We start from the raw sequence: 27416 nt of genomic DNA, 5'->3' as shown, positions 1-27416 counted from the left end.
GTTTACCTTAAAAAAACATTCCATAATGACAAGTATGCAGAGATGAACAGGTTTGTACCGGACTTCTGATTGATTTAGTATAGTTTTTTTTTTTTAAGTTTTAAACTATTTATTTATACCTTTAAGCAAGTAAATTTGCTTCTAAAAATGCATAAGAAATGTACATCAGGATTAAGTTCAAGAGTGTTTGCTACATTAATTGGAATGTTAAAGCATTCAAAATAACCTGAATATGCAATAATACATAAATGATTTTAAAATTATAAAATATTTATAACCTGAAATAGTATGTCATTTTTTAAAAATCATGGCAAAATGTTGATAATATGTTGAATAACCAAAAAACAGTCCAATAGCTCAATAAACAGTGTAATCCCTCTATTTTTCTCTCTCTAGGTAAGATTAAGATAAAAAGGCTCTAACATTTTAGCAGCAGTTATCTTTTTAAAGGAAAACAAAAGTTAAAGATTTTTAAAGCAGACTTTCCATTTTTATGCAGTTAATCTGAAAATTCAATTTCCTTAGCACAGACCTTTCCCAAGCATTACAGATTTTACTGTAAATGAGCAGTACTTACTGTGTTCTACTGAGAAACTTTCCACCTACTGTCATGGCCAAACCTTATGAAATAATTTATTCTCAGACTTTTTGATTGTGAAAATCCAAGAACCTAGTGTTCTGTAAGTATTCAGGGTTATCATTTCATGTCAAGTTAATGCTTCATTTAATTGAGTGGATTAGAGGAGTTAGCACTTCACCAAAGGGAGTGCTGATAAAGCATGTTTCTTGCCCTAAGCCTTTGCTCGGGCAAGTCCCTTTACTTCAAATTCCTTCTCTGCTGCGTGCCTGGAAAACTCCTACTCATCTCTCAAGACCCAGATCAAATGTCACCTCCTCCATTTCCAGGCACAGTTCATCTTGCTTCTCTCTTCTGTCTCTTGCAAGTTGGCCACACCTTATGATAACACTGTCTTGCTCTAATGATCTGGTTTTGAACCTGTCTTTCCCTCTGGAACAGATTCAGGGGGTGGGTGTTTAAACTCATCCTTTTATCCTTAGTATTAAACACAATACCTGGCACATGGTATGGACTTAATGTTTGAAGAAGGAACAATGTGTTCAAATGGACTTGGAGTCACCCAGACTCAGTACTGGTTTATCTCATGTGAAGATGATGTACATAGAGGAAGCGAGTCCAAAACTAGGCTCGTGGACAGGACAGCAAATGATGGACTTGAATGATGGAGCTGGAAATAGATTTAGACTTCCAATGTTGATTCCTAGCACACAGGGAAGCCTACAATTCTTACCTTGAAGAGAAAATGGATTGTGCTTTTCACAAAGTTATGAAAATAATAAATACTGTGGATATAAATATATTCAATAAGTCCCCTAAATTACTTCCCATTTGTGTTTTGTGTTCTCTGAGGACTTAAGTCCACTGTACATTGTATATAAAATATTCCAAAAGTCCCTTCAGTTCTCTTTCTGTCTCTTTGGTCCAAGGGTTGCTAATGTGGAGGTATACCAGCAATCCATCTGGGTACAGCAATAAAATAATAGAACTGTTCATATTTAGATTTAACTTTGTCTTTTTTCAAATTTTGTTGCTTGTGAATAGTTAAAAACGAACATGATATATTAGTACAGAACAAAACCTTCTATATTATATGTGTATTCCCCCAAATGTTCTTATATACGTGTGGGGGGGTGGTAGTGGAGGGAAGTGATTATGAAGTTTTGAATCCATTCCTTATACCAGGGTTTCTTAACAGAAACCTAAAATGTGATTATGAAGTTCTGAATTCATTCCTTTTTTTTTTTAGATTTATTTATTTATGTATGTATTTCTTTCTCTTCCCTTCCCCCTCACCCCAGCTGTCTGTTCTCTGTGTCTATTGCTGCATGTTCTTTGTCCGCGGCACGGGAATCTATGTTTCTTTTTTCTTTTTTTTAATTTTTTTATTTTTTATTGACTTTGTAATAATATTACATTAAAAATATATATGTGAGGTCCCATTCAACCCCACTCCCCCACCCCCCCCTCTCCCCCCCCCCCCAACAACACTCGTTCCCATCATCATGACACATCCATTGGATTTGGTAAGTACATCTTTGGGCACCTCTGCACCTCATATACATTGGTTCACATCATGGCCCATACTCTCCTCTATTCCATCAAGTGGGCCCTGTGAGGATTTACAATGTCCGGTGATTACCTCTGAAGCACCATCCAGGGCAGCTCCATGTCCCAAAGACGCCTCCACCTCTCATCTCTTCCTGCCTTTCCCCATACCCTTTGTCCATTATGTCCACTTTTCCCAATCCAATGCCACCTCTTCTATGTGGACATTGGATTGGTTGTGTCCATTGCACCTCTATGTCAAGAGGAGGGTCAGATTCCACCTGGATGCTGGATGCAATCCTCCCATTTTCAGTTGTAATCACTCTAGGCTCCATGGTGTGGTGGTTGTCCTTCTTCAACTCCATCTTAGCTGAGTGTGGTAAGTCCAATAAGTCAGATTGTAGGTGCTGGAGTCTGTTGAGGCTCAGGATCTGGCTATCACATTGTCAGTCCAGAGGGGAATCTATGTTTCTTTTCACTGCGTCATCTTGTATCAGCTCTCCGTGTGAGCGGGCCATTCCTGCGCAGACTGCGCTTTGTTTCGTGCTGGGCGGTTCTCCTTACGGGGCGCACTCCTTGCACCTTGCACGTGGGGCTCCCCTACACGGGGGACACCCCTACACGGGGGTCACCCTTGCGTGGCAGGGCACTCCTTGCATCAGCACTGCGCATGGGCCAGCTCCACACGGGTGGAGGAGGCCCGGGGTTTGAACCGTGGACCTCCCATTTGGTAGACGGACGCCCTAACCACCGGGCCAAGTTCGCCGCCATGAATTCATTCCTTATACCAGGGTTTCTTAAACTAAAATGTGAATACAAATCTCCTAGGGATCCTGTAAAGATGCAGATTCAGATTCATTAGGTCTGGGATTGGGCATGGTTTGAAATTTGCATTTCTTACAAGTTCTGAGGTGATACTGAGGCTGAGGGTCCAAGGACCATACTTTGAGGAGCAATCAGCCTTTCAAAATCATGGATTCTTATCTGAGCCACAGAACCGGAAACAAACTGTTTGAGTGCCTATTTTCTCATTTCTCCCTTGTGTGGCCACAGCTAGCACAATGCTAGATGGATAGAAGAGGGGCATTCATTCCATAAAATGGATGCTGTGGAAGCATTAAAGCTGACTTCTCTCAGAGAACATTGTTGAGAAAGGGGCCTAGGAGGAACTTGTGGGGCACATGGATTTACCTCTGGAAGAAAGCTCAAGGTCACTAGTTGAGCCCTTAAAAAAAAAACACTGTTTACAAATCACCATAAAGCATTACAAAATAGTCATAGTCAGGGACTCTTCCTGTTGTCAGGAATTCTTTACCAGTGTTTATATCTGGAAACATTCTTTATGGGAAGCATAGTTGGAAACCAAGGTTTTGACCACTCCTAGTCATTAAAGCTCCCATGTTGCAAACAGCAAATGCAAGAGTGTTAAATCAGGAGTCTCTTCCATTCTGATTAATAACAGCTAATTCCATATTACACTGATGGGACCCTTGTGCTAGGAGTGAATGGGTTACAAATGCTCTCTATCCAAAGAGGGGAAACAATCACACACACGCAGTCCTCAATAAATATTTGTTGAACTGAGTACACACACATATTGTTGACTGAAAACATTATTCCCTTGATTTTCACTGGATCTACCCAGCAATTTGTGTTTGTGTGTCCTATTAAAACTTTCAAAAGACTACTATAATCAAATTTGAACTATGTACCTTAGTTTAATTTCTGAGTCAGTTTACACTCTGTAATAGTGGTTGCACTATGTACTATGCAGTAAGTCATTTCAAGTGAGTTTTCAAATATCTGCATCTTCTATATTGTGTAGTTGGTGTCAATGTCAATAGAGTATGATGCATAGTTGAATTATCAACATCCTTATTCTGAAACTAGGTCTACCGCCCAAAGAAACAAAGTACAGCATGACAGGACTAAACCCTCTAACTCACCTGGACATGTAAAAGTATATGTGCAAGACTGGCTAGAGACAATGTGGAGGATGGGAGAGGGAACACCAATGGACCATTAAATTTGCCAGTAGAAGTGAGTTTGCCCCTAAATTCAACCTAGTTGCTCAATTCCTAATGTTCTTCCTTGGCTCTATCTTTAGGCCTAATTTGAACCAAGAGCCCCAACTCTCAGGGGGTGAACTCAGCAATGGGGCTCTGGCTGAAAGACCTTGGCATTGTCTTCACTGATGAGTACCACTGCTGATCCACTTCCTCCAGGTCATTGGTAATAAAACTCATGGGATGAAAAGAGCCAGAGTGCTTGCCATGGGGTTGTGCTGAGCAATGAGGATTTTAGCTAAGGAGAATGTCCCACATCATAGAGCCTAGTTTTGAGGAGCAGAACCAAAGGATGTGGAGAAGAGCTTTAAAGAGGAAAGAAAATAGCCCTTTGTCTCTATTTCCACCACGGCCAGGTCATCACTCTTCAACCCCTGGCAATAAATCCTCTTCCCACTACTTCCCTTGGTCAGAAACACTAACAGCTCAGCTAATGGACACATTTATTCCATGTCTTACTTGACACTTCTGTAACACACTTTAGAACGTTTCCACATCTTCTCCTGATGTCCCCCCTACTTTTCTGGAACCTTCTCAGTTGCATTCATAGGCTCCTCTGCTTTTGCTCATGCTTTAAATGGTGTTTTCCAGAATGCCCATGCTCCAAACCATTTTCTTCTCACTTGAGGTATACTATTACTTCCACTTGCACAGCCTCAGATGCCACCTTTACCAATCATCAGACCTGGACTGGTTTCTACATCACAGCTCTTTCTCATCATTGTCAGACCAACAGTCAACCAATTATCTATGGCTTCTCCATGTGATTGTCCTTGGGCATGCCAAATAAAACCCTGCCTACCTTCATTACCCAATCCCCCAGTTCTGTTTGCCCTCCTCTTTAGACCTTCAGGCAATGGTATTTACTGAAAACTCCTCGATCCCCAATCAGAAACCTCTTTTATTGCTCCCATAATCAATTAGTAGGTTCTATAGATTTTTACCACAATATTCCTTGATACTCTCTCCATGTCCTATCCCATTGCCACTGCTTGGGTTCACATCTACATACTTTCTTTCTATGGTGACTACAGCAAGCTCATGATGGGATCCCTGTCTCAAGTGATCCTCCCTCTAAAGCATTCTCCAGATGTAGCCCCAGTGATCCCCTAAGGCACTCCTCAGCTGGTCAGCTCCTTGGCTTTCACTATATGAAGGGGATACCTAAGACCCTTCAAAAACTGGCCCTGTCTACTGTCTACTGTCCAGCCTCAATTGCTACCACTCCTCAGTCTGCTACCTGCTCAGTCATGCTGCATGACTCACAGTTGCCCAAATGTGTTCATCCTCCACTTATGGATTTGATGTCTTTAAAAAATACTATGCCAAAAAAAAGGGGGGCAGGGAGCAGATGTGGTTGAGTGCCTGCTTCCCATGTACGAGGTCCCAGGTTCAATTCCCTGTACCTCCTTAAAACACACACACACACACACATCAATATCATATATATATGTAAATATCATCCCACCTATTGGAAACCTCTCCCCCTTTCTTCACCTGCTGTCTCCATCTATCTTTTGAGATCTTACTTATTCTAGGAACATGTCTTCTGTACCTGTTATCCTTGGTTAGGTGCTTTCTCTATGTGTTCTTCTGGGCTTCTACCTCCCACAATATTTTTTCTCAGTTTAGTGGAATTGTGTGCATACTTGTGTATATCTAGTTACAATAATAATAATCAAACTAATAACTGTCACTAATTGAAAACATACAGTAATTCGTAAAAATAAATAATTTTAATTAAAAAAAAAAAAAAAAAAAGAAAACATACATGGTGACCAGCATTGTGTTGGCATTCATATATTTTAACTCCAAATTCCAGGAGAACTCCAGTAAAACGCTGGTAAAAACAAGGAAACTGAGGCTCAGATAAGTTAAAGAGCTTGCTTAAGGTCCCACAATTAGTCAGTGGTGGTATAACAGTTTGATATTGTTTATGAATTCCAAAAATAGATATTGGATTATGTTTGTAAACTGGTCTTTTCCTCTGGGTGTATTAGACTGTATTAACTTCAACGCTTTCACTTTTACTTGGTTAAATTATGATTAGGGCTTTGATTGGGTCACATCAGTAGGCCATTGAATCCCTGCCCCCTGAAAGCAACATGGCAGAAGAGAGAGTTGGAGTTTTTGATGCTGGAGCCCCAGGAAGTAAATACACAGCAGAACACAGAGGAATCAAGACAGCTCCATAGACACAGGAGAAAGATGAGCCTAATAACCTACAGTTGCAACTAAGCCCAGAGAGAAATAAGCCCATGAGAGAGAGGAAAGGAACATTATATCTGCCTATCGCTGAGTTTGGAAGAAGCTGAGACCATGGAGCCTTAAGAGGAAGAAGGAAGGTTGAATTCTCACAGACATTGCCTACCATCTTGTTCCAAAATGTGGCCAATGACTTTGGGTGAGAAAGTACCTCTTATGGTACCTTAAGTTGGGCTCTTTAGGGCCTTGTGACTGTAAGCTTTTATCTCAAATAAATACCCTTTGTAGAAGCCAACAGAGTTTTGGTACTGGTAGCAACAGTATTTAGATGCTGGTCTATCTGACTCAAAATTCAGGACTTAATTCATCACACCCCATTGCTTCTCACTGGAATGTAAACTACCAAATCTTACCTTGTATATACCGAAGTCTAGGTTTTAACAGGGACTTAATGTTAGTTGAATGAATGAATGGAAGCAAATGGAGCTTGGAAAAGCAGCCTTGGACATTAACAAGAATGTCCCCACAAACTGGATGATTTATAAGCTTATTGATGGGAGCGCCATATTGTCTAAAGCAGAGATGGTGTCCTATCTTTCAGTCATTGCAAAGGTTATGTCTCCAATTTTCACCCTAAATTTTCTCCTTTTTCTGTGTTAACTAATTTTGTGTGTGGCCTCACCAGTTACCCCAGGCACACCCTCACTAATTTCTGCCACAATTTCCCTCTCCCCTACGATTTACAGCATTACCATCACTTCTACCTCCTAAATAGTCCTTGTTTCCATCTCCTTATCCTCTCAGCTTTCATGCTTACCCTGGTTCAGAACCTTCATGGAAATCCATCCTAGTACTGGATGCCTCCCTCTGCCCCAGAAGTACTCTACCCGCCTAACTCCTCCCCACACAGGTTCACTTCAGTGAACCTCTTCTTCATTAAAATATTCTGTACTTATCACTAAACTTAGCTCAGAGCATCACAACTTTCTCATTATGGATCTGTATCCCTATCCAAATGGTGAGTTCTTCAAGGGTAGAGAGTGGGCCATATTAATCTTTGTACCCAGAGTAACACAGTGCCTGGCACAGAGCAGGTGCTCAAAAACCTTCTAATACCTCTATATATGAGTCAGTGAATGAATACATAAATGAATTAATAATCAATCCATAAATTAAGGAATGAATAAATCTCAAAGACACAAACCAGGGAAGCGGACTTGGCTCAGTGAATAGGGTGTTTGCCTACCTCATGGGAGGTCTGCAGTTCAAACCTGGGCCTCCTTGACCCGTGTGGAGCTGGCCCACGTGCAAGTGCCGATGCGTGCAAGGAGTGCCCTGCCACGCAATGGTGTCCCCCATGTAGGGGAGCCTCATGCACAAGGAGTGCATCCCATAAGGAGAGTTGCCCAGCACAAAAGAAGCACAGCCTGCCCAAGAATGGCGCTGCACACACGGAGAGCTGACACAACAAGATGACGTAACAAAAAGAAACACAGATTCCCGGTGCCGCTGATAAGGATAGAAACGGTCACAGAAGAACACACAGTGAATGGACACAGAGAGCAGACAACTGGTGGTGGGGAGGGGGGTGGAGAAAGGGGAGAGAAATGAATAACAATAAATCTTAAAAAAAAAAAGACATAAACCAAATCAGGTGAATAATTTTTATGCATTCATCATCACATCAGAATTTTCCAAACTGCTTTTTTGAAGTGATTTATATTTATGTATTGTTCTATTTCTATGAGAAATGAGTTTCCATAATGTTGAAATCCTCTGGGTTAATAAGCACGTCCTTTCTTCTACCTTGAGTCAGACACTCTTAGAAGCTGGACTAACCCTTTGAGCTCATGTAGCTGACTTGTGCTGTGACTCATCAGTGTTCTCGAAGAGCACATGAAAGTTCAGATATGTCCTTCCTCCCGGAGAGCAGTTTACATCTTGGAGCATGATGAATCATACCTTTAGTTACTTGAAGGGTTAGAGGTTTTGTCTCAAGAAATACAATTACTTTCACATTTACATCAGTTAATCATTCATTTAATCCCACCACACCCCACACACACATATATCAAATTAGCACTGAAGTAGTTCAGCCTTCAATTGGTCTACAGTCATTTAATGAACATTTTTGCAGCTGTCCTCAACATGTTTAAGAAGCCCAAGGGTTTAACCTGAAGATCACAGCAAGGCCCAGGAGGAAGGAAAAAAGGCTCATGGATTTGTTGGGTGGACAGGGATTTCTCCTCATCAGCTCCCTTCCCCTTCCCACCTGCCCGCAGTAGTGGAAAGAGAACGCCATCACATTTGATCTCCAGGATTTGCTTATTAAAATCTAAGGGGCTGAGTATATTTTGGACAGACCATGAGCACATTCTCAGTCATGGAAATGAGCCTAGTTTCTTATATGTTATTCCTATTATCATTTTAAATTCACATGTCACTTGGGTTTGAAAATGATGTCATGGGTCCTTACAATCCAGTGAGGTAGAGAACCAGCAAGATGGCGGTGGAGTAAGGAGCTCCTAGAGTCAGCTCCTGCTACAGGGCAGTTAGTGATCACCCAGAGCTCTCTGGAGCTAGCTGAAGCACCTGTTTGGGGGCTCCAGGAGGCCAGAAGAGCACCCTGCAATGTCCTTGAAGGAATGGAAGGAGGAGACTGCCCGTCTGCAGAGGACTTGCAAGTAGAGGCTCCACACCACGGAGGCCGGTGCCCATCCTCCACTGGAGGCACAAGCCGCCTCAGGAGCTGTTCCAAGGCTGGAATTGGAAGCTCTTCACTTCCCCAAAATGGGGGAGGAAGAGACGGTTGGGCACCAATTTCAGCTACTGATGAGGAAATCCAGTGGGCTACAGTATGATCCTGAGTACAGCTAAGGTTTGAGCCTGTCCATGTCAGAAGGAGGCCGGGAGCCACCATCTGAACTTCGTGCCTGGCACAAGGGGAAGCGGGGCAGACTGAGGATCCCAGTGCTTGTGGGGATGGGCTTCTTTCTATCCAGGTCAGATGGCAGCTCTAGCTTAGGTTCAGGGCCACCTCCAGCAAGGAAGAAGCTGCAGGGACCTGCGCCAGCCTCTCCGGAAAATTACTGGCTGAGCTGCGAGGCAGGTGATCACCTACTCTGGCAACACCAGCCACCCCAGGAGCTGCTCTGTGACGGGAATTGGAAGCTCCATTTCCCAGAAACAGGGGAGGAGGAGAAGGTTGGTGTCGATTTCACCTACTGATAGAGAGACTTGGCTGGCTAAGAGATAACAGCTGGGATGAGAACCAACCCAAGTCAGAAAGAGGCCAGGAGCCGCCATTCTGACTCCGCCCCCAGCCTGAGGGGAAGCGGGGCTGACAGTTTCTTTCCTGAAGATCAGCCTGCAGCCCCCTAGGCTTCAGCCCTGCCTCTGGCAGGGAGGAGGCTGAGGAGCCCTGCAGCAGCCTACACAGGTAAATGCAGGGAACTTTGGCTGGCATAGACTGAAAATCAGAAGTCTGCACAGATTGCTGCCCACACCTGCAGCTCCATCCCTGCCCCAGGTAGGGAAGAAAGGGATGTGAAGCTTCATCAGTCTTTATGGGCAACTACAGTCTAGGCCTGCACATGGATTATTCCCCATAGCTGTGACTCTGTCCTTACGTCTGGCAAAGGAGCAAGTTGGAAGAAGCTTCACTGGTCTCTGGTGCAATGAGGGCAGCTTGAGCCTCCACAGCTTATAGCACAAGCTACATGCTTGGCTCCTACTGTATAACCAGCAAGGGAGAAACAATAGGAAGCCCTAAACTAGAGAGAAAAACTGCACCCAGAAAAAATAGTCTAGTAAGCCAGATGGGAAGACACCAGCAAAAAATTACAATCCACACCAAGAAACAGGAAGCTATGACCCAGTTAAAGGAACAAGATAAGCCTCTAGATGACATAAAGGAGTTGAGACGCCTAATTATAGATGTTCAAACAAATCTCCTTAATAAGTTCAATGAGATGGCTAAAGAGATTAAGAATATTAAGAAGACACTGGATGAGTACAAAGAAGTATTTGAAAGCATACATAGAAAAATAGCAGATCTTATGGGAATGAAAAGTGCAATCAATGAAATTTTAAAAAAACACTGGAATCATATAATAGCAGATTTGAGGAAGCAGAAGAAAGGATTGGTGCGCTTGAAGAAATGGTCTTTGAAAGTGAGCATACAAAAGAAGAGATGAGGAAAAGAATGGAAAAAATTGAACAAGGCCTCAGGGAACTAAATGACAACAAAAGGCATGCAAACAGACATGTCATGGTGCCCCAGAAGGAGAAGAGAAGGGAAAAGGGGCAGAAGGAATATGTAAAGAAATAATGGTGGAAAATTCCCCAACCCTATTGAAGGACATAGATATTCCCTGTCCAAAAAGCAACAACATACTCCCATCTGAAAAAATCCAAATAGACCAACTCCAAGACACGTACTCATCAGAATGTCAAAGGCCAAAGACAAAGAGAGAATTCTGAGAGCAGTAAGAGAAAAGCAATGCATAACATATAAGGGATATCCAAAAAGACTGAGTGCTGATTTCTCACCAGAAACCATGGAGGCAAGAAGACAGTGGTCTGATTTATTTAAGATACTACAAGAGAAAAACTTCCAGCCAAGAATCTTATATCCAGCAATACTGTCTTCCAAAAATGAGGGTAAAATTAGAATATTCACAGATAAACAGAAACTGAGAGAATTTCTAAGCAAGAGACCAGATTTTCAGGAAATACTGAAGGGTGTGCTAGAGCCTGAAAAGAAAAGACAAGAGAGAGGGGCCTGGAAGAGAGTCTAGAAATGACAATTATATCAATAAAAGTAACTAGAAGTGTCAAAAGAGTGGTGAAAGTAAAATATGACAGATAAAACTCAAATGTCAGGAATAAACTTAGCCAAAGATGTAAAGCACTTGTATTCAGAAAACTGCAACTCAGTGTTAAAACAAATCAAAAAAGCCCTAAATAACTGGGAAAACATTCCACATTCATGGACTGGAAGACTAAATATCATTAAGATGTCAATTCTACTCAAATTGATATACAGATTTAATGCAATCCCAATAAAAATTCCACCAGCATTAAAGAAAAAATTGAAAACACAATCATTAAATTTATTTGGAAGGGTAAGGAGTCCTGAATAACCACAAACATCAGAAAAGGAAAAGTGAACCCTCATCTCCAGACTTTAAATCATAATACCTACCTATAGTGGCAAAAACAACATGGTACTGGCCAAAAGACAGACACAATAGACCAATGGAACCAAATTTTTGGTTCAGAAACTGACCCTCACAAGTATGGTCAAGTGATTTTTGACTAGCCTGTCAAACTCACACAGGTCAGGCAGAACAATTCAAAAAATGGTGCTGAAAGAATTGGACATCCATAGCCGAAAGAAGGAAAGAGGATCCCTATCTCACACCTTATCAAAAAACTAACTCAAAATAAAAGCAAAAACCATAAAACTTCTAGAAGAAATGATTGGAAAATATCTTCAAGACCTGGTGGCAGGTGGTGGATTCTTAAAGGAGGTAAGAGTGAACCACTGATATTTAATGTATGCAGAAGTTTTAATTAGCTTTACTATAAAATTGTGGAAATGTATAGAGTGGATGGTAATACACAGTGAGTAGCAGCTAGTTTATAAATGGGGATGTGACTGAAAATGGTAGTCTAGTTATGTAAATGCCAATTGACAGAATGCTTGAGAATAATCTAGGAACTGGATAGCACAGTAAACCAAGAGGTGGGTGAGAATTGTGGTTGATGGTAGATGCAAGAGTGTCCTCTTTTAGCTAGAACAAATGTATATCACTACTGCAGGGTGTTGGGAATGTGGAGAAGCATGAGAAAAATACAGCTGGAGTGACCCATGGACTATGGTTAGCAGTAATAATAGAATATTCTTGTATCTATGCAAAAGATGTACTTGTTGATACTGAGGCAGTATGGAAAATGTGAGCCAAATGTACACTATGGATGTGGCAATAATCAGATAATATTATTTTATCTGTAGCAAATGACATACCACATTGTGGTGTGTTGATGGAGGGGTGTTGTCTGGGAATTCTGCACATGTGCAAGGTTGTTTTATAAGTTTTCAAATTCTGTCATAAAAAATACATTTAAAAAATAATAATTGGGTGGGTTGGGGGGAAAACACACCAAATGTAAGAAAAGAACTATGATTAGTAGTAAGATTTTGACAGTGTTCTTTCATAGTTTGTAACAAATGTCTCATGACAATGCAAGGTGTCGGTGGAGGGGATGTATGGCACCCCTGTATGATGTTATGCATGTTTGCTTTGTAAGTTCACATCTTTTAGTATGCACTTAATTGTTTATGTATGTTCATATAAATGATACAAAGATAATAATAATTGGATTGGTTAGGGGAAAACTACTTTGTTTAGTAGTGATATTTTGACAATGCTCTTCAATCATTAGCTAAAAAAGGTTAAAAAACGATGCAAGTTATTGGTGGTAGGGTGAGATGTTATATATGTTTGTTTGATGTTATATATGTTTGTTTTGTAAGTTCACAACTATCATACATTTATTGTTTATGTATGTTTATGTATGAGTGATATATTTCAATAAATTAAAAAAAAAATCCAGTGAGGCATCCTAAGTGCTGAACTATGGTGCTATTTCCTTTCAACTTTGGAGTTATCATTCCCCAGTGGTGAAAAACATCTAGCATTGTTATAAGTAAGATGTGGTCCTTAAATACATAATGATGAATGATGCATGATCCCTGCCCTCAAAAGTGTACCGTCAAACAGAGAAGAGGATGTATACATAGTCATTTCACTGTGAAGAATGGAATCCTCCTTCACACCCAAACAGTATCCCTGGATTCTCCTATCACAAATCTTAAAATGTTCATTTGTTCATGTACTTCACACCACAAAATAAGCTACTTAAAGGCAGGGACCTTGCCATATTCCTCGTAGGTTGTCCAGGTGTAATGCAGGACGAAGGACGTCCGGAAGAAGCACTGATTTCCTTCCAACTGGAAATAGGAGTAAGAAGGGGAAATAGGAGAAAAGGGATTGCTGGCAAGGGGAATTTCCAGGCAAAAGCATGGGGTGGTAAAGTCCATTTCCTGAGTACTCTCATCTGCTTGGCTACATCAATGATTCTCAGCCATGGCTGCAAACTGGAATCACTTGGGGAGCTTTTAAAATGCACCAAGTCATTTTAAAAGGTGCTAATGGCTTGGCCCCACCCCAGGCCAATTAAACTGGAGCGGCTTTGATACTTTTAAAAAGCTCCTTACTTGTTTCTAATGTGTATCCATGGTTGAGAACCATTGGGGTCCATAAAGAGAGTTAATATGAGGTCTGATTGGGAAGTTAGTCTGGCCATACATTTTAAAAGCCCATGGAGGTAAAACTAGCAAGTTTCTTCTTCCTTCAAAGCAAAAAGAAGCCAGTCTCATCTAGCAAGATAGATTAAGAGGGTGAAAATAGCAATGGAGACATTATTTAGGGGGCTATTGAATTGGTCTAAACAAAACATGAACTGGGTGGATCATCTTGATTTACCATCAGGTAAAAGTCACATATGTAGTAGATTGAAGTAATGGGAGAACAGAACTGAAGAGAACTCTGGGGTTTGGTGCCTGAAAGAAGAGAAGCCTTTGGAAGAGAAACAGAGAGTGTTAAAGGCAACGGGATGAGGTTGGAAATAAATCTGGGGCTGGAGATGGAGATTTGGGAACCACTGCACGTAGAAGTGAAAGTTAACTACAACACCTCTGTCAGTATCTACGAGCAAGAAAGAATACCAAGAGAAGACAGCTGAGAGCAGAACCTTGGGGACTGGCTATTTTTAAGAGTAGGAGAGGAGATTTTCCAGTGAAAGGGCTTAAGAAAGATCAGCAGGTATGTAAATTCATCAGAGTGGACAACGAGGGAGGCAAGACACCAAGAGAGGGGACAAGATCCGGAGAGCAAATTTTGAGGGTGGGCAAAGAGGCACTAGTAGTCTCAGTGGGGACTAAGTGTTGGAAAGGACAGGTCTTCCCTAAGATAGGAGAGAAAGAAGAAGGATACATTCATTCTAAAATTATTTGCTGAGCATCTACTATCTTTTAGACTGTTCTAGGCATTGGGGATACAATAGTGAACAGCCGAAACAAGACGTTGGCTCTCATGAAGCTTATGGTCTTGCTGTGGGGAAGGAAAGAAAGACAAGCAAAGTTACAGTATAATTTTGAGGAGTAGAAGATGAAAATAAAGGGAATGATGGTATGATCCTTTGGGTGCACAAGGAACAGGGATGAAGAATGTGGAACAAACCTGGACAAGTTCCTGAGTAACATGTAGGAGAGGCAACACAAGAGAAATAAAGGATTTCGGCCAGGAGCGAGGGCCCTGTGAGGTTCCCAACTATGAACTGGTGTCTGAGGTTACATACACCAGGCTCCAGCGATGCTGAGCAGCCCGGGAGACCTGGCTGAGAACGGGAAGAGGTGGGCTGCTCAGAGTAGGGGGTTGGCGAATTCTCGGCGGTAGAAGGTTAGCAGGGCTTGGGATTACGAGCACCACATTAGAAACATAAACATCAGAAAACCACAGAATGTAAGTATCCAGGGTCACAGCACGCTTTTCAACTCATGGAATCTATGCAGTAATTGAGCACATTAAGAAGCCTCCCAACTCTGCTATCTAGTTTGAGGAGAGCTGTAATTTAGTATTGCTAGCCATCAATTAGTCTTGTTTTCTTCATCTGTAAAATGAGAGAGTCGGACTAATTGATCTCAACATTCTCCTCCTGCACGGTCAGTGATGAATGCTAGAGCACACGTGAAATTCTGAAAGCTGATTTGCTTCTTTGACATTTGTATTCAATGTTTAACTATTGATGCTCAAAAATGCAGCCTCTGAGCTACTGGAACAGAAGGTCTGTGCACACAAAGGCCCTTAGTTTTAGTGACCGTTTTGGTTTTTAACTGTGAAAATATACAAACCTAAAATGTGGTGGGAGAAATCTCCAGTGCCATAGGTGATTGGAGAGGGTAGTTAATAGGACATTGAAACAGACCTACTAGAAAATTATCAGAGATGAATAGGTTCTGAGATTTCCAAGCTTGTAAAACTGATTTGCGAATATTAGCAGTAAAGAAGCTTCAAATATTAGGCTGGTCCAGAGCTGGAGGAGCTGGAGGTACTAAATAAAGTTATGCAAATGTGTCTCATCTCTCAGAGATAAGATTAAGTCAGATCAATAAATGTGGGATCTCTAATATCCCTCTCATAAATTGTGAAAACAAGTTAGCCAGGCATGGGCTAGATCAAGAAAGCCTAAGCTAAAATGTTATCAACTGCAGTAAGGGTAACTACAATATGGGGTACATGCTAGAGACTTTATTTGATATTTTAAAATTCTTATCATTTTTTTCAAATGCAATATGATTTTTGAATAAAACTAAGTACATAGTCTTTAAATAAAGGAAGCTAAGTGTGCATGCTGTTTCCAACAGCTACATTTGATGTACGTCTTGTAATTGAAATCAAGTTCTTCAAGGCTCAAGGGAAACAGCACTAATTCTCCAAGTTATGTATTTGAAAATTTAGTCTGAATTAAAAGCCACTAGCTCTTTTTAAAAGTATATTTGATGCATTACTATTCAAAGGAGTCTTTTGTTTAACTAACTTCATTTCAGTGTTATACCCAAAGTATTTGTTTATTCAGATATACTGAGGTTTTAGTTTTTATGTCAAGGGAATAATATTAACCAGTTGTTTTCCTGACAAAGTTATTGCTATGTTTTAAATTTGCAATCTCATAGAGTATTGCTTAAGCATTTTTTAAGTACTGGGAGGTTCAAAGGGGGGATTTTTCTTCAAGTCTGTAAGGTATATACTAGTTGAAATTTAAAAGGAAAAGCAGATAGTGGGAAAAAACCATGCCTGAAGTCAAGAAGACTCACTTCGGTTGCATCTTCCAGCAATTCCCTGGTCATGTGAGGTTTGGGTGTGACTCTAGCAATGGAAGAAATTATATCATTAATGCGGAGACAGTGGCCATGGGAGTGGCTGTGGGCAGGGAGAGGGAAAAAGAAATGTGATACTTGGGCATTTCTGGGACTTGGAGTTGTCCTGAATGATACTGCAGGGACAGATGCAGGACATTATATATCCTGCCATAACCCACTGAATGGACTGGGGGAGAGCGTAAACTACAATGTAAACTATAATCCATGCGGTGCAGCAGTGCTCCAAAAGGTGTCATCAATTGCAATGAATGTACCACATCAATGAAAGAATTTGTCAATGTGGGAGGAGTGGGGGGTGGGGGGTAGATGGGAACCTCCTATATTTTTTAATGTAACATTTTGTGTGATCTATGTATCTTTAAAAAAAAAAGATAATAAAAGAAATAAGAATTTTTTAAAAAGAAGAATCACTTTGGTTGCATCTTCCCGCAATTCCCTGGTCATGTGAGGTTTGGGCGTCTCTTTCTTGCTTCCTTCTGTCCCACCCAGGTTGAGCAGCTGGAAGCACCCTGGAGGCCTCACCTTAAGTCCTGATGCTGGGCCTGAGCTCAGCGGAAAACCCCAGAGACTTGGGGAAGCACTTCAGGGGCCTGGCCCGGCAGCAAGAAAGCCTTGGCCACTGGGAGTGTCTATGTGCACTGAGAGCAGCAGGCCAAACACTGGGCTGATTGAGCATGGAGGAGGTACTACCCCTCCATCTAGGGGAAGTGGAAGCTGTCATTTGAGCAGGGACCTCCAGCCGCCTCCACCAAGCAGCCTGTACCCTCCCCCAAGGGCACAGCTACTTCCCTGGGCCAGCTGGGTCTCCCACACAGGACTTCAGTTTTTATGGGTGAAAGTCGGGCCCCTTCCATCGTAAGGTATTTGTAGGTGACAGAGCTCTGGGTCTTTTTTAAGCTACCTGACAGCAAAAACCTGCCAAGCAGAATGACCACACAGGCTTAGGAGGCAGCCCAAGTGTTTTTCTTATTTTTCAGAAGTGCTGGGAGACACCAGAAATTCTTTCTCTGTCTTGACTTCTTTCCAAAATGCTCTGGAATCTTGGAAAGTTATCTGGTCAACCTTCATATATTAGTATCTTTCAAAATTGTCATGGGCCTCAGGCTTTCTGTCACAGGCCCAATTGAGGGGCTAGGCCACCGGTTTTGCAGTTTGTTTTTAAAACATCAGGCTAATAAGCAGTCACGTGTTATAGACAATTACTATAAACAAACAGGAACATATTAGCAGCTCATAATGCTTTTGGATTAATCTCATGCACATTCATTTTAGATTACCTCCACATGCTTTTCTACAGACAACTTCTTCTGTGCAATCTGTTCCTGTAATGAACTTCTGGACAAGATATGGAAGATCTGCATGGAATAATAATGACCAAGCCCAGCAACCAGGACTCAGCTGGAAGATGCTGGAAGCTGTAGAGCACACAGGCTCACAACTTTCCAATTAGAAAAATACTAGCATGCCATTCAGCTCAGCCTCCAGGAATTTTCCTTATAGGACTAACTTTAGGAATGAGAGCATTCAAGGAAGGAATTATCAATGGATTTCGGCAGTTTAGGAAAAGTAGAATTATATAGCTTTTTTAAAACTTGCACAGGTTTAACACATTTTTCTTTATTTCCCCTCACTCGTCTTAACTCTGTCTTCAAACTGTAAGACTGTTTATTTAGTTTGCTTCCACCTGAGTTTGGGTTCATCTTTTAGTCTGTAGGTACCACGTGGGTAGGAAGAAGCAGAGTGAGGATTCTCAAGCACAGTTGGAAGACCCAGATTCTGGTGGCAGCTCTTCTAAGAGCTGCAAAATCTTGGGCAAGTCACACATCTCCTATGGCCCTCTGTTTCCTCAATTGTAACTTCTCTGAAGCTCCATTAAGCTTTAATTGTCTATGAAGCAAAATGTAAGAAAAAGCCGAGAGAGATTTCACTTCAAATCTGGGCTTATTTAAGCAGGTGCAACAATTTATAAGAACATCTTTTTTGGAAGGTGCTGACCTGGGTTTCAGTACTGAGAGGATTTGGAAAGATGAGGGTTCATTCAGGAAAGAACCCCACTCCTTTGGGGACTTCCTGGTGTGCAGACAGTCTTGGCAATGTGGGAGCGGAACTCTCCTGCCACTCAGCTCTGATGTTTTTGGCTACAGACATTGGAGAAACGGGGCACTAAACAACATAGCTGCTCCACTGAAATTTCCTTAATGGTTCAGGTGGCATATATGGGTCTTTTTCTTTTCTTTTTGCCAAGAAGTTACACACTACCTGAAAATTTAACATGCTTGCTGATAATTCTTTTTAGTGGGTTGCCATAAAGCAAAGAATGAGGCAAAACGTTTTGTCTTGGCCTTGCCCTAAAGACATGAGGAGAATACTGCTCTGGTCAGCTTGCAGATTTTTTCAATCTTCCCTTGGTTTTGACAGAAAGGGATCAGTCATCATATATTCACTTATACTACTCCACGCTCAAACCTGTGCCCGGCATTCTGGCAAGAAGGAAGCAGGGTGAAAAGAGTGAGAGAGGTATGGGGGTGGAGCCAGCCAGGATGACTAGGGCTAAAACCCCAGGTCTTCTAGTTACAGCCTTGAGGGGCGTGTCACTGAAGTCTGGCCACATGCAGCAGCATCTGTAAATGGGGACAAGGCTACAGAAGGTAGGTGAGATGTCTTGGAATGGACCAGGCCACTTTGGACCAGTGGCTTCCTCTTCCTGATTTTCAGTCTCCTCATTTTGCAAAAGGGAGGCAATGAGCCTCACCTAGCATTGGGCCAGGTTTATCAAAAGCGAGCCAGCTGTCCCCAGTCCAGGATGCAAAGCAGGACTTAGCAAAAGGCATCAGGTCTAGCTCAGGTGCTCTTGGCCTTCGGGGCACCAGTCATCTGATTGGGGAAACAGGAAGCACCTACCCGAAGCGAATGCCCCATTTGGAACACAGTCTATGATTAGGGTCTGCTCAGCATAGACCGATTCTGGAGTTTGTTCCGCTTAGAGGAAAAGAAAGTCAGGAAGTGCCGAAGCGGTCAGGTTCCACGGGGAAGGAAAAGCTGAGCACGAGGGGCATGCAAGGATGGCGAATGAGATCCTGAGGAAGAATGAGAGGAATTATGCTTCCCAGGAAAGGGGAATCACGAATGAGTCCGGCAGCTGAACTGACCAGGGGCTTGGTAGGGGCAGGTGGGAAAGGAGTTTGGGTACACTGGAGATCAGGTGACAGAGAACTTTGAGGAGGAGGAGGTCACCTCCCAGAGCTCCATTAAGACTGCTGATAATTACAACCATCCCCAACTCCCAGGCACACCTGGCGCTCCCTTAGCACAAAACTTACTCTGCCCCATCTCTGATTTCTGAGAGCCTTGCGGTTTCTCCCCATACCGGCTCCTGCAGCGTGTAGTCAATTTATAGTTTACAGCGATTTCTCACACACCCGTATATGTTTTCCACTGAGGTCTGTACTTTTTCCTAGACCCGCCCGAATTCCAGAGCATGGTTCACTTGTGAGCCAAGTTCCTATTCTTTCTTTGTTGCTCTCCTCTCTTTACAAAACCTAGGAGAAAGCTACCTTTTTAACGTTTCAAGTTATTTTTAACAGAAAAGCACGGACCTCAAGAAATTAAGATTAATAATCATTGGAATGCTAATTTCTGATTCAATTTACAGCGAGAGCAATAGTTGTTTCTAGAGGGACTCCAGTACACTAGTTCTGTGATCAGAAGCCTCGATCAGGTTTTGAGAGGCTATGGGCTTTAGTCCCTCAGTAAGGGGCAAAGGAAAAGCTGCTTGAGGGTTGTGTGGGAGAGTGGTGAACTAGACTCTGGAATCAGGGATCAAAAATCAGAAGTGTATCAAAGGAAATCAGGTCCTCCGGCAGAAAAATAGGAATCATTTTTGGTCATTTTGAGGATTCTTGTTCCCTAGTAATTCATAAAACAGAAGGCAGAAGTGGTTTTCCTAACACATTCGCAAAAGTCATCTCATTTTTCTCTCCTAGCCTCCATAATGGGAGGAGATATTTCTCCCAACTTTACAACTTTACTCACTTGCAGGAGATCACAAGGCCCTTTAGGGACTCCAATCCTGGGCTCCCATCTCCAAGTTTAACCTTTTTCCCAGCTGCCTTCCGCCGAGACTGACATTGCCCTTAGGGTGGAGAAGGAGGACGGTGGGAAGCAGTGGGGAGGCTGGGGACGCAAAGTGGGGAGAGTAGGAACCAGCAATTGTTCAATTGTTCGTGTCTTCCCATAAGGCCTGCAGTGTGCTAAGGAACTGGGGTTCAGGGGTGCTGGGAGATTGCACACCTGGGATTTTCATCCAGGTATTTCTGATTCCAAAGCCTTTGTTCCTCCAGGTAGAAATGCTTCTCTTATCAGAAGTCCTGTTCCAGATTACCTGCCAGGGGCTTTTTCTCAACTGCTTGTTTACAGGGTTTCAGGTATTCTTATCAGATAATTCAGGCATTCTTATCAGATACTTTTATACTCTTATCCAAAAGTTCCTGTGTGGTTTAATTGGTTTTTGGTAAGAAAATTAAGACTGTGATTTTTAAAATCTACTTGTTTTTCTAAACTGCTCTAATATGGTACTGTATATTTCACTAAAGTTTTGCTTAATCTCAGTGCAGCTCTAAAAAACCAGAAGGTAGTCCCAGCTAAACAAACTTTCAACTGTACGTAGGTTCAAAGCCAGCAAGTAATTGTTCTGAAGGGAGCTGGCAGAGCTTACCTACTCTCTCTCCATCGCTATTACTATCTTCGTCAGATCCTGTTTGTGTTCAAAAGGCTGCCAATCTTATAAAAGAATAAACTTGAAAAGTCTTGCTTTAATCATTGCAGTAATTAGCAAATTTGGATACCGTATTATCTTCCCCTTTTTATTGGAAACACATTCAAGAATGGGCTTGTAGTTTATTCAGAGTTTCTGAATAACTGAAAGCACTTAACTCAAAAAAGCCAGGTATGCAGCCAGCTCAACCTGAGTCATTTGAATCTTCTAGTCTCGGGTGATTATCATATAAATTATCAGGCTACAGGAGAATATGAAACCACCCCTCCAAGCTAAGCATGTATTTAAAAAATCATTCTACATGTTAATTTGTTGGGTAACTTGATTGACTTTGGAATTGGTTAGCCACACATCCAACTGTAAAAGGAGAACAAGAAACTTTCATTACCAACTGGCTTAGAAGCAGCCTCTTCCAGGCCTCTGAAGATTCTGGTTTGCCAAACAATGGATAATCTCTCAAATTCTCTGACTTTAGCCTGGGGTGTGTGTTGGGAGGGAGGCTGCCAAACCTTCCACCTCCATCTTTTCTGATGGCACTTCTCTACTTCTTCTGCTTCTTTGTGCGTCTCTCTCTTCTGCTTTTTTCTTTTTAATCCCAACCACACTTAAGACTCCCTCCTTCTCTGCTTCTCTGTTAAATGGGTCCAGGGTGGTACAATCAACTGTGTCTTTTTCAAAAAAATCCCTACTATTGCTACTGCTTCTCCAATGATTCATTCCTTCTCAGCTTCACAGACATTCTTCTTCTCCAACTCCCATATTATGTTTCCCAATCTCTTGCACACATCCACTCTTTTATTTTCTCTTTACTCTCTCTTGGCATTGTCCACCTTATCCTATTGACCAACCACTCCCGGCTCACCAACACCATCTCCTCTGAGATACAATCTGTATTTACTACATCTTCCAGGGTATGTCTCCTAGAAAAACTGCTCAGGTCTCAGAACCTACCTTTCCCAAACTGAACATGTATTATTCTCCCTCAATCCAGTTATGTCTCCTGATTTTTGTTTCCTAACAATGGGATCCTCTTTATGCCCCACCCCCTGCCCCCAACTATCTTTATATTCTTTCACTCTCTGTATCCAACCCTGCATGAAACCACAGTGTCTCCCTTCTTAATGCATCTCACACATGTGCCTTCCTTTCCCTTTTCTGTTGTCACAGTCCTGGGCCAGGTCTTCATTACTTCTTACTTAGACTCTCAAGATGCCTTCTGACAAGTTATTTGGACTTCCTTCTCTTCCCATACTGCTACCTGTATTAGTCAGCCAAAGTGGTGCTGATGCAAAATGCCAGGAATTGGTTCGTTTTTATAAAGGGTATTTATTTGGGGTAGGAGCTTACAGATACCAGGCCAAAAAGCATAAGTTACTTCCCTCACCAAAGTCTATTTTCAAGTGTTGGAGCAAGATGGCTGCCAACATCTGCAAGGGTTCAGGTTTCCTGGGTTCCTCCCTTCCAGGGTCTTGCTTCTCTCTGGATTCAAGGTTCCTTTCTTCCTGGGGCTAGTTTCTCTTTCCTCTGCATGCTGACTTCCCGGGGTGCCAGCTTAAGACTTCAGCATCAAACTCCAATATCAAAACTTCAACATTAAAACCCTTAACTCTGTCCTTTGCCATACCTTTTATCTGTGAGTCCCCACCCTTTGGTGGGTGGGGACTCAGCACCCTATTGGCACAAGAGGTTTACAAAATTACAAAACAAGTAAACCTCTGAATCCAATATAATCTATATGCCCAGAGGAAAAAATCAGTTTACAACATAATCCAATATTTTTTTGGAATTCATGAATAATATCAAACTGCTACACTGCCCAACTGGTATTTGTAAAGTGCAGCTCAGAATCCATTAGCTTGCTGGTTAAAAAAACACAAAACCCTCCATGATTCCCCATTGTCTACCAAACTGAGCTCAAACCAGGTCTTTGCACCCTGAATCTTGTCTCCCGCAGCGGGGCACTTAGCAGCTTTGAGGGACCCACCAACCTCCTTTCAAAGCTCAGCTTGAAGCCTGCAACTGAGTCCCTTGACCTCTGACTCCAGATTACCTCATCTCTATAACAGTGATAATATTATTGGTTTATCAATGGTAACAAATATACCACACCAATGTAAGATGTTAATAATAGGGGAAACTGTGTCTTTGTGGGAGGTTATATGGGAGCATCCTATACTTACAGTATATTTTTTGTGGACAGCTAAAACTTTTCTAAAAATAAAGTTTATTATTATTATTAATAATAATAAAGACTATGTCATCAGCTGTTGTGAGGATGAAGAAGTATTTAGAACTGTGCCCAGCCAGAGATCACTGGCAGTATTGTCCATATCTTCATTTATCATTACCACTCTCCATATTCGTTCCTTACAGTAACTCATATCTTCCCTCTCTGTGGGCTTCTACATTCTTTTCTTCGTCCCTTGCACATTTGCGCAAGTTGTGTTCTCGGCCTCTGATGGCTTGAGCTCCCCATTCTATTTATCCTTCAAGGCTCATCACTGATACCCCAAAGCTGTTTCTGAATGACACGAAAATATATTTCCTTTCCCTCTTGGATTTCCCACAGCCCTTTGTTAGGGCCCCTCAAATAATTTTCATCAAGTCTCTTATGCACCATATCTGTTCTGTGATTTGTGTATTTTTTACTGTTTCCCACCTCCATTCCCACCAAACTTCCTCCCAGCTGCGGACTGTATGTTCTTTGAGATCAAAACTAAGTCTTCTCCACTTCCACCTTTGGAAGCACCACCGTCTAGAGCAAGTGGTCAGCAGGCATGTGCGCGATGTCTAAGAGTTAGGGCCTTGCTATCTAAAGTCCCCATTCAATTTATACTCCTACCAACTATACGGTTTATAAGCCAGAAACCATTTCTTCGTATATTGAAAACTAAACAAAGCGCTGTATAGAAAGGATAGTTTAGGGAACATTCCAGGATATTGGAGTAGACAAGTTAATATCCATAATTATAAAATTTACATTTAAATATACAAATCCTCTTGCAGACTTAGACTCTGAAACACCATTTATTGCCATATGCTGCTCCCAGTTGGAATGAAATGCATTTGATTATAATTATAGAAAGTGGCTCTTATACATTTGATTCCTGTAATATTTCATCTTTAAAATGGGCAAACTTAGGACATTCTCTTTAACTTAAAATTTAAAACACATTATGAGAGCCAAATACCTTTACTGCCACGGGTATGCTAACACAGGCCATATCTAAATAGAGCATTTGAGAGCAACAGAAACGGTGCTAATTTTGTTGTCTCCTGGATTTGCCGTGCCATGGATCAAATGACTCTCTTCTACCCCAGGATTGCAGTAAATTCTTCCTCTCCTTGTTTGCTTCCCCATCATTCCAACTGCCAGCCCACGTCCCACACTGAACCCTGCCGGGTCTGTATTTACTTTTTTGTTTTACTTCTATTTTCTTCATTTTCTTTTCTCCAAAATGCTCTACGTGTTCCCTATTTTTCCCTTATTGGGTTCACACCACTATTATACACAACTATATGGTTCCCTGTTTCATCTCACTCATAAAATCTGCCTCCCTCCTTAATAACTCTATTTAAACAATCACAGCAGTCAGCCTATCACTTTGTCATGTTCTCCAAGGGAGAAAGTACACCAGCAAATAGTTTTCTTATACATGTATTTTCAAAGCACTTCAGATAAAAAGCTCTGGGTTGTGTGTTCACAGGAAAGGATAGATGTAGGTTCAAGGTGTAGTTGAAGATGTAATGATAGCAAAAATTATGTCTTCGTGTCAATGCATGTTATTTCAACAAATACTGCCTGAGGAAATTACTTGGGTCTGGCACTGGGACCAGGGAAGAAGAATCAGGTAGAGTTGATATTGTCAAGGAACTTGCATCCCAGTAGGGGAGACAGATATGTAAAGAGGCCATTATAAAGTAGGTCGCAGTGGGATGAACTGGTTATGTCCCAAAAGTTGAGGGAATTCTAAAGAGGGTGACTCCTGGCCCAGGGGTTGTGGCCAAGATCATTCCCTGATGCCAATCCTGGACCTCAGTGTAAGCCCATGGGGAAAGTTTATCACTTCAGTTACAGACAATTGAATTAGAGCTGTAGTGATGTTAAAAACAAAAACAAAAATAAACCCTGAGAAGCAGAAGCAGTTGGACAGTCTTTCAAAAGAATTACAAAACATATTGCACAGAGCACTACAAGCAACTTATTATCGAAGTGATTCCCAGGTTCAAACACAAAGCTTATTTAAAATCTGTATTTAGATTGGAGTCACAAGTAAGATTCTGTCACTGTGTACCTGTGTACATTTAGTCATGTTTTTCAAGATAAAAATTACATAAGTAAGTGAATTAATCAAATTCTTCCTTTGAGAGATACCCTTATTTTTCTTTTCATCTACTTTTTAAAAAATACTTTTTTTTTATTAGAGAAGTTGTCAACTTACAAAGCAATCATGCTCATGTCTGGAATTCTCATATAACACACCTCCACCGACACACTCCATTGTTGTGGAACATTTGTTACAAATTATGAGATAATATCTTTAGACTACTACCACAAACTATGATCCATAGGGTATATTTGGTATGTTTTTTCCATAACTCTCTGTTATTAACACAGTACATCTTTGGCATTGATGCAAGACTATTATAGTATTGTTGTTGGCAATAGTCCATAGGATACATTCATTGTATTTTTTTCCCATGCTTCTTCCTGTGCTTAGTACCTTGTAATAGTGATGTATATTTGTTCTAGTTCATAGAAGAACATTCTTGTATTTGTACTATTAACCACAATTCTCATCCATATTTGGGTGCACTATGTTATTTAGTCCCTAGATTATTCTCTAGCTTTCTTTCAATTGGCATTTATATCCCTAGACTACTATTTTCAGCCACAATCCCATTTATAAAACAGCTGCATTAGTTCTATTCCACTATAATGTGTTACCATCAACTCTATTTCTACACTTTTACAGTCAAATTTATTAAAACTTCTACATACATTAAGCATCACTACCCCTTCTCAGCCTTCCTTTTATCTTCTAATAACCTATGCCCTAGGTTTTAACTCCATGCTTTTATTCTTCGTATTTAGTTCATATTAGTGAGACCATGCAATCTTTGTCCTTTTGTGCATGGCTTATTTCACTTAGCATAATGTCTTCAAGGTTCATCCATGTTATCATGTGTTCCAGTTTCAATTCTTCTTACAGCAGCATAGTATTCCATCGTATGTATATAGCACATTATGTTTATTCATTCATCAGTTGATGGATACCTGGATTGTTTCCATCTTTGGCAATTGTGAATAATGACACTATGAACAATGATGTGCAAAAGTCTGTTCGAATCAGTTTTTAGTTTGTCAGGATAGTTTCCTAGTAGAGGGATTGCTGAATCATATGGCAGTTCTATATTTAGCTTTCTGAAGAACCACCAAACTGTCTTCCTCATAGGACTTAGCAGTTTACATTCCCACCAACAGTGAGGGAGTGTTGCTATTTTCTACATCCTCTCTAGCACTTTTTGTTTTCTGTTTTTTGTTTTTTTTAAATAATGGCATAGGTGGTGTGAGATGATATCTCACTATCGTTTTGATTAGCATTCCCCTAATAGCTAGTGATATTGAACATTCGTTCATGTACTTCTTGGTCATTTGTATTTCCTCTTTGGAGAAATATATAAATCTTTCCCCCATCTTTCAATTGGATTGCTTGCTTTTTTACTGTTGAGTTGTATGATTTCTGTGTATAGAATGGAAATAAAACCCTTATTGGATATCTGATTTCTAAATATTTTCTCCCATTGAGTGGGCTGCCTTTTTACCTTCTTGATGAAGTCCTTTGAATCACAAAAAGTGTTTAAGTTTGAGGAGATCCCGTTTATTCATGTTTTCTTTCTTTGCCTCTGCTTTTGGTATAAGGTTTAAGAATCCACCACTTACCACCAGTTCTTGAAGACATTCCCCTATATTTTTTTCTAGGAACTTTATGGATCTAGCTTTTATATTTAGATCTTTGATCCACTTTGAGTTAATTTTTAGGTAAAGTATGAAATAGGGGTCCTTTTTCTTTCTTTTGGATTTGAATATCTAGTTCTCCTAGTACCATTTATTGAATAGACAGTTCTGCCTCAGCTGAGTGGGTTTGACAGCCTTGTCAAAAATCACTTGACCATGGAAATGAGGGTCTGTTTCTGAACCATCAATTCAGTTCCATTTGTCAATTTGTCTATCAT

At 41.2% G+C, this 27416-nt stretch overlaps 1 protein-coding gene across 3 annotated transcripts in view; it reads right to left on the bottom strand.

Annotated features, from left to right (window-relative positions):
• The window catches only part of KCNJ15 (potassium inwardly rectifying channel subfamily J member 15), a 55935-nt gene that overhangs the window by 16673 nt on the left and 11846 nt on the right, over positions 1-27416 (bottom strand). The window contains exon 1 of one of the 3 annotated variants that reach the window (XM_004462324.5): positions 578-2031. The exons of the other annotated variants lie outside the window; for them this stretch is intronic. The gene's annotated coding sequence lies outside the window, so the exon portion shown is untranslated. Of the gene's footprint in view, positions 1-577; positions 2032-27416 lie in introns of those variants that run through there. 3 annotated transcript variants of the gene reach the window in all.

This window comes from Dasypus novemcinctus, chromosome 4 (genome assembly GCF_030445035.2).
Source record: "Dasypus novemcinctus isolate mDasNov1 chromosome 4, mDasNov1.1.hap2, whole genome shotgun sequence".
Lineage (NCBI taxonomy): Eukaryota > Metazoa > Chordata > Mammalia > Cingulata > Dasypodidae > Dasypus > Dasypus novemcinctus.
Note: the sequence above shows the minus strand (reverse complement) of the source record. Positions and strands in the feature narration are given on the sequence as shown.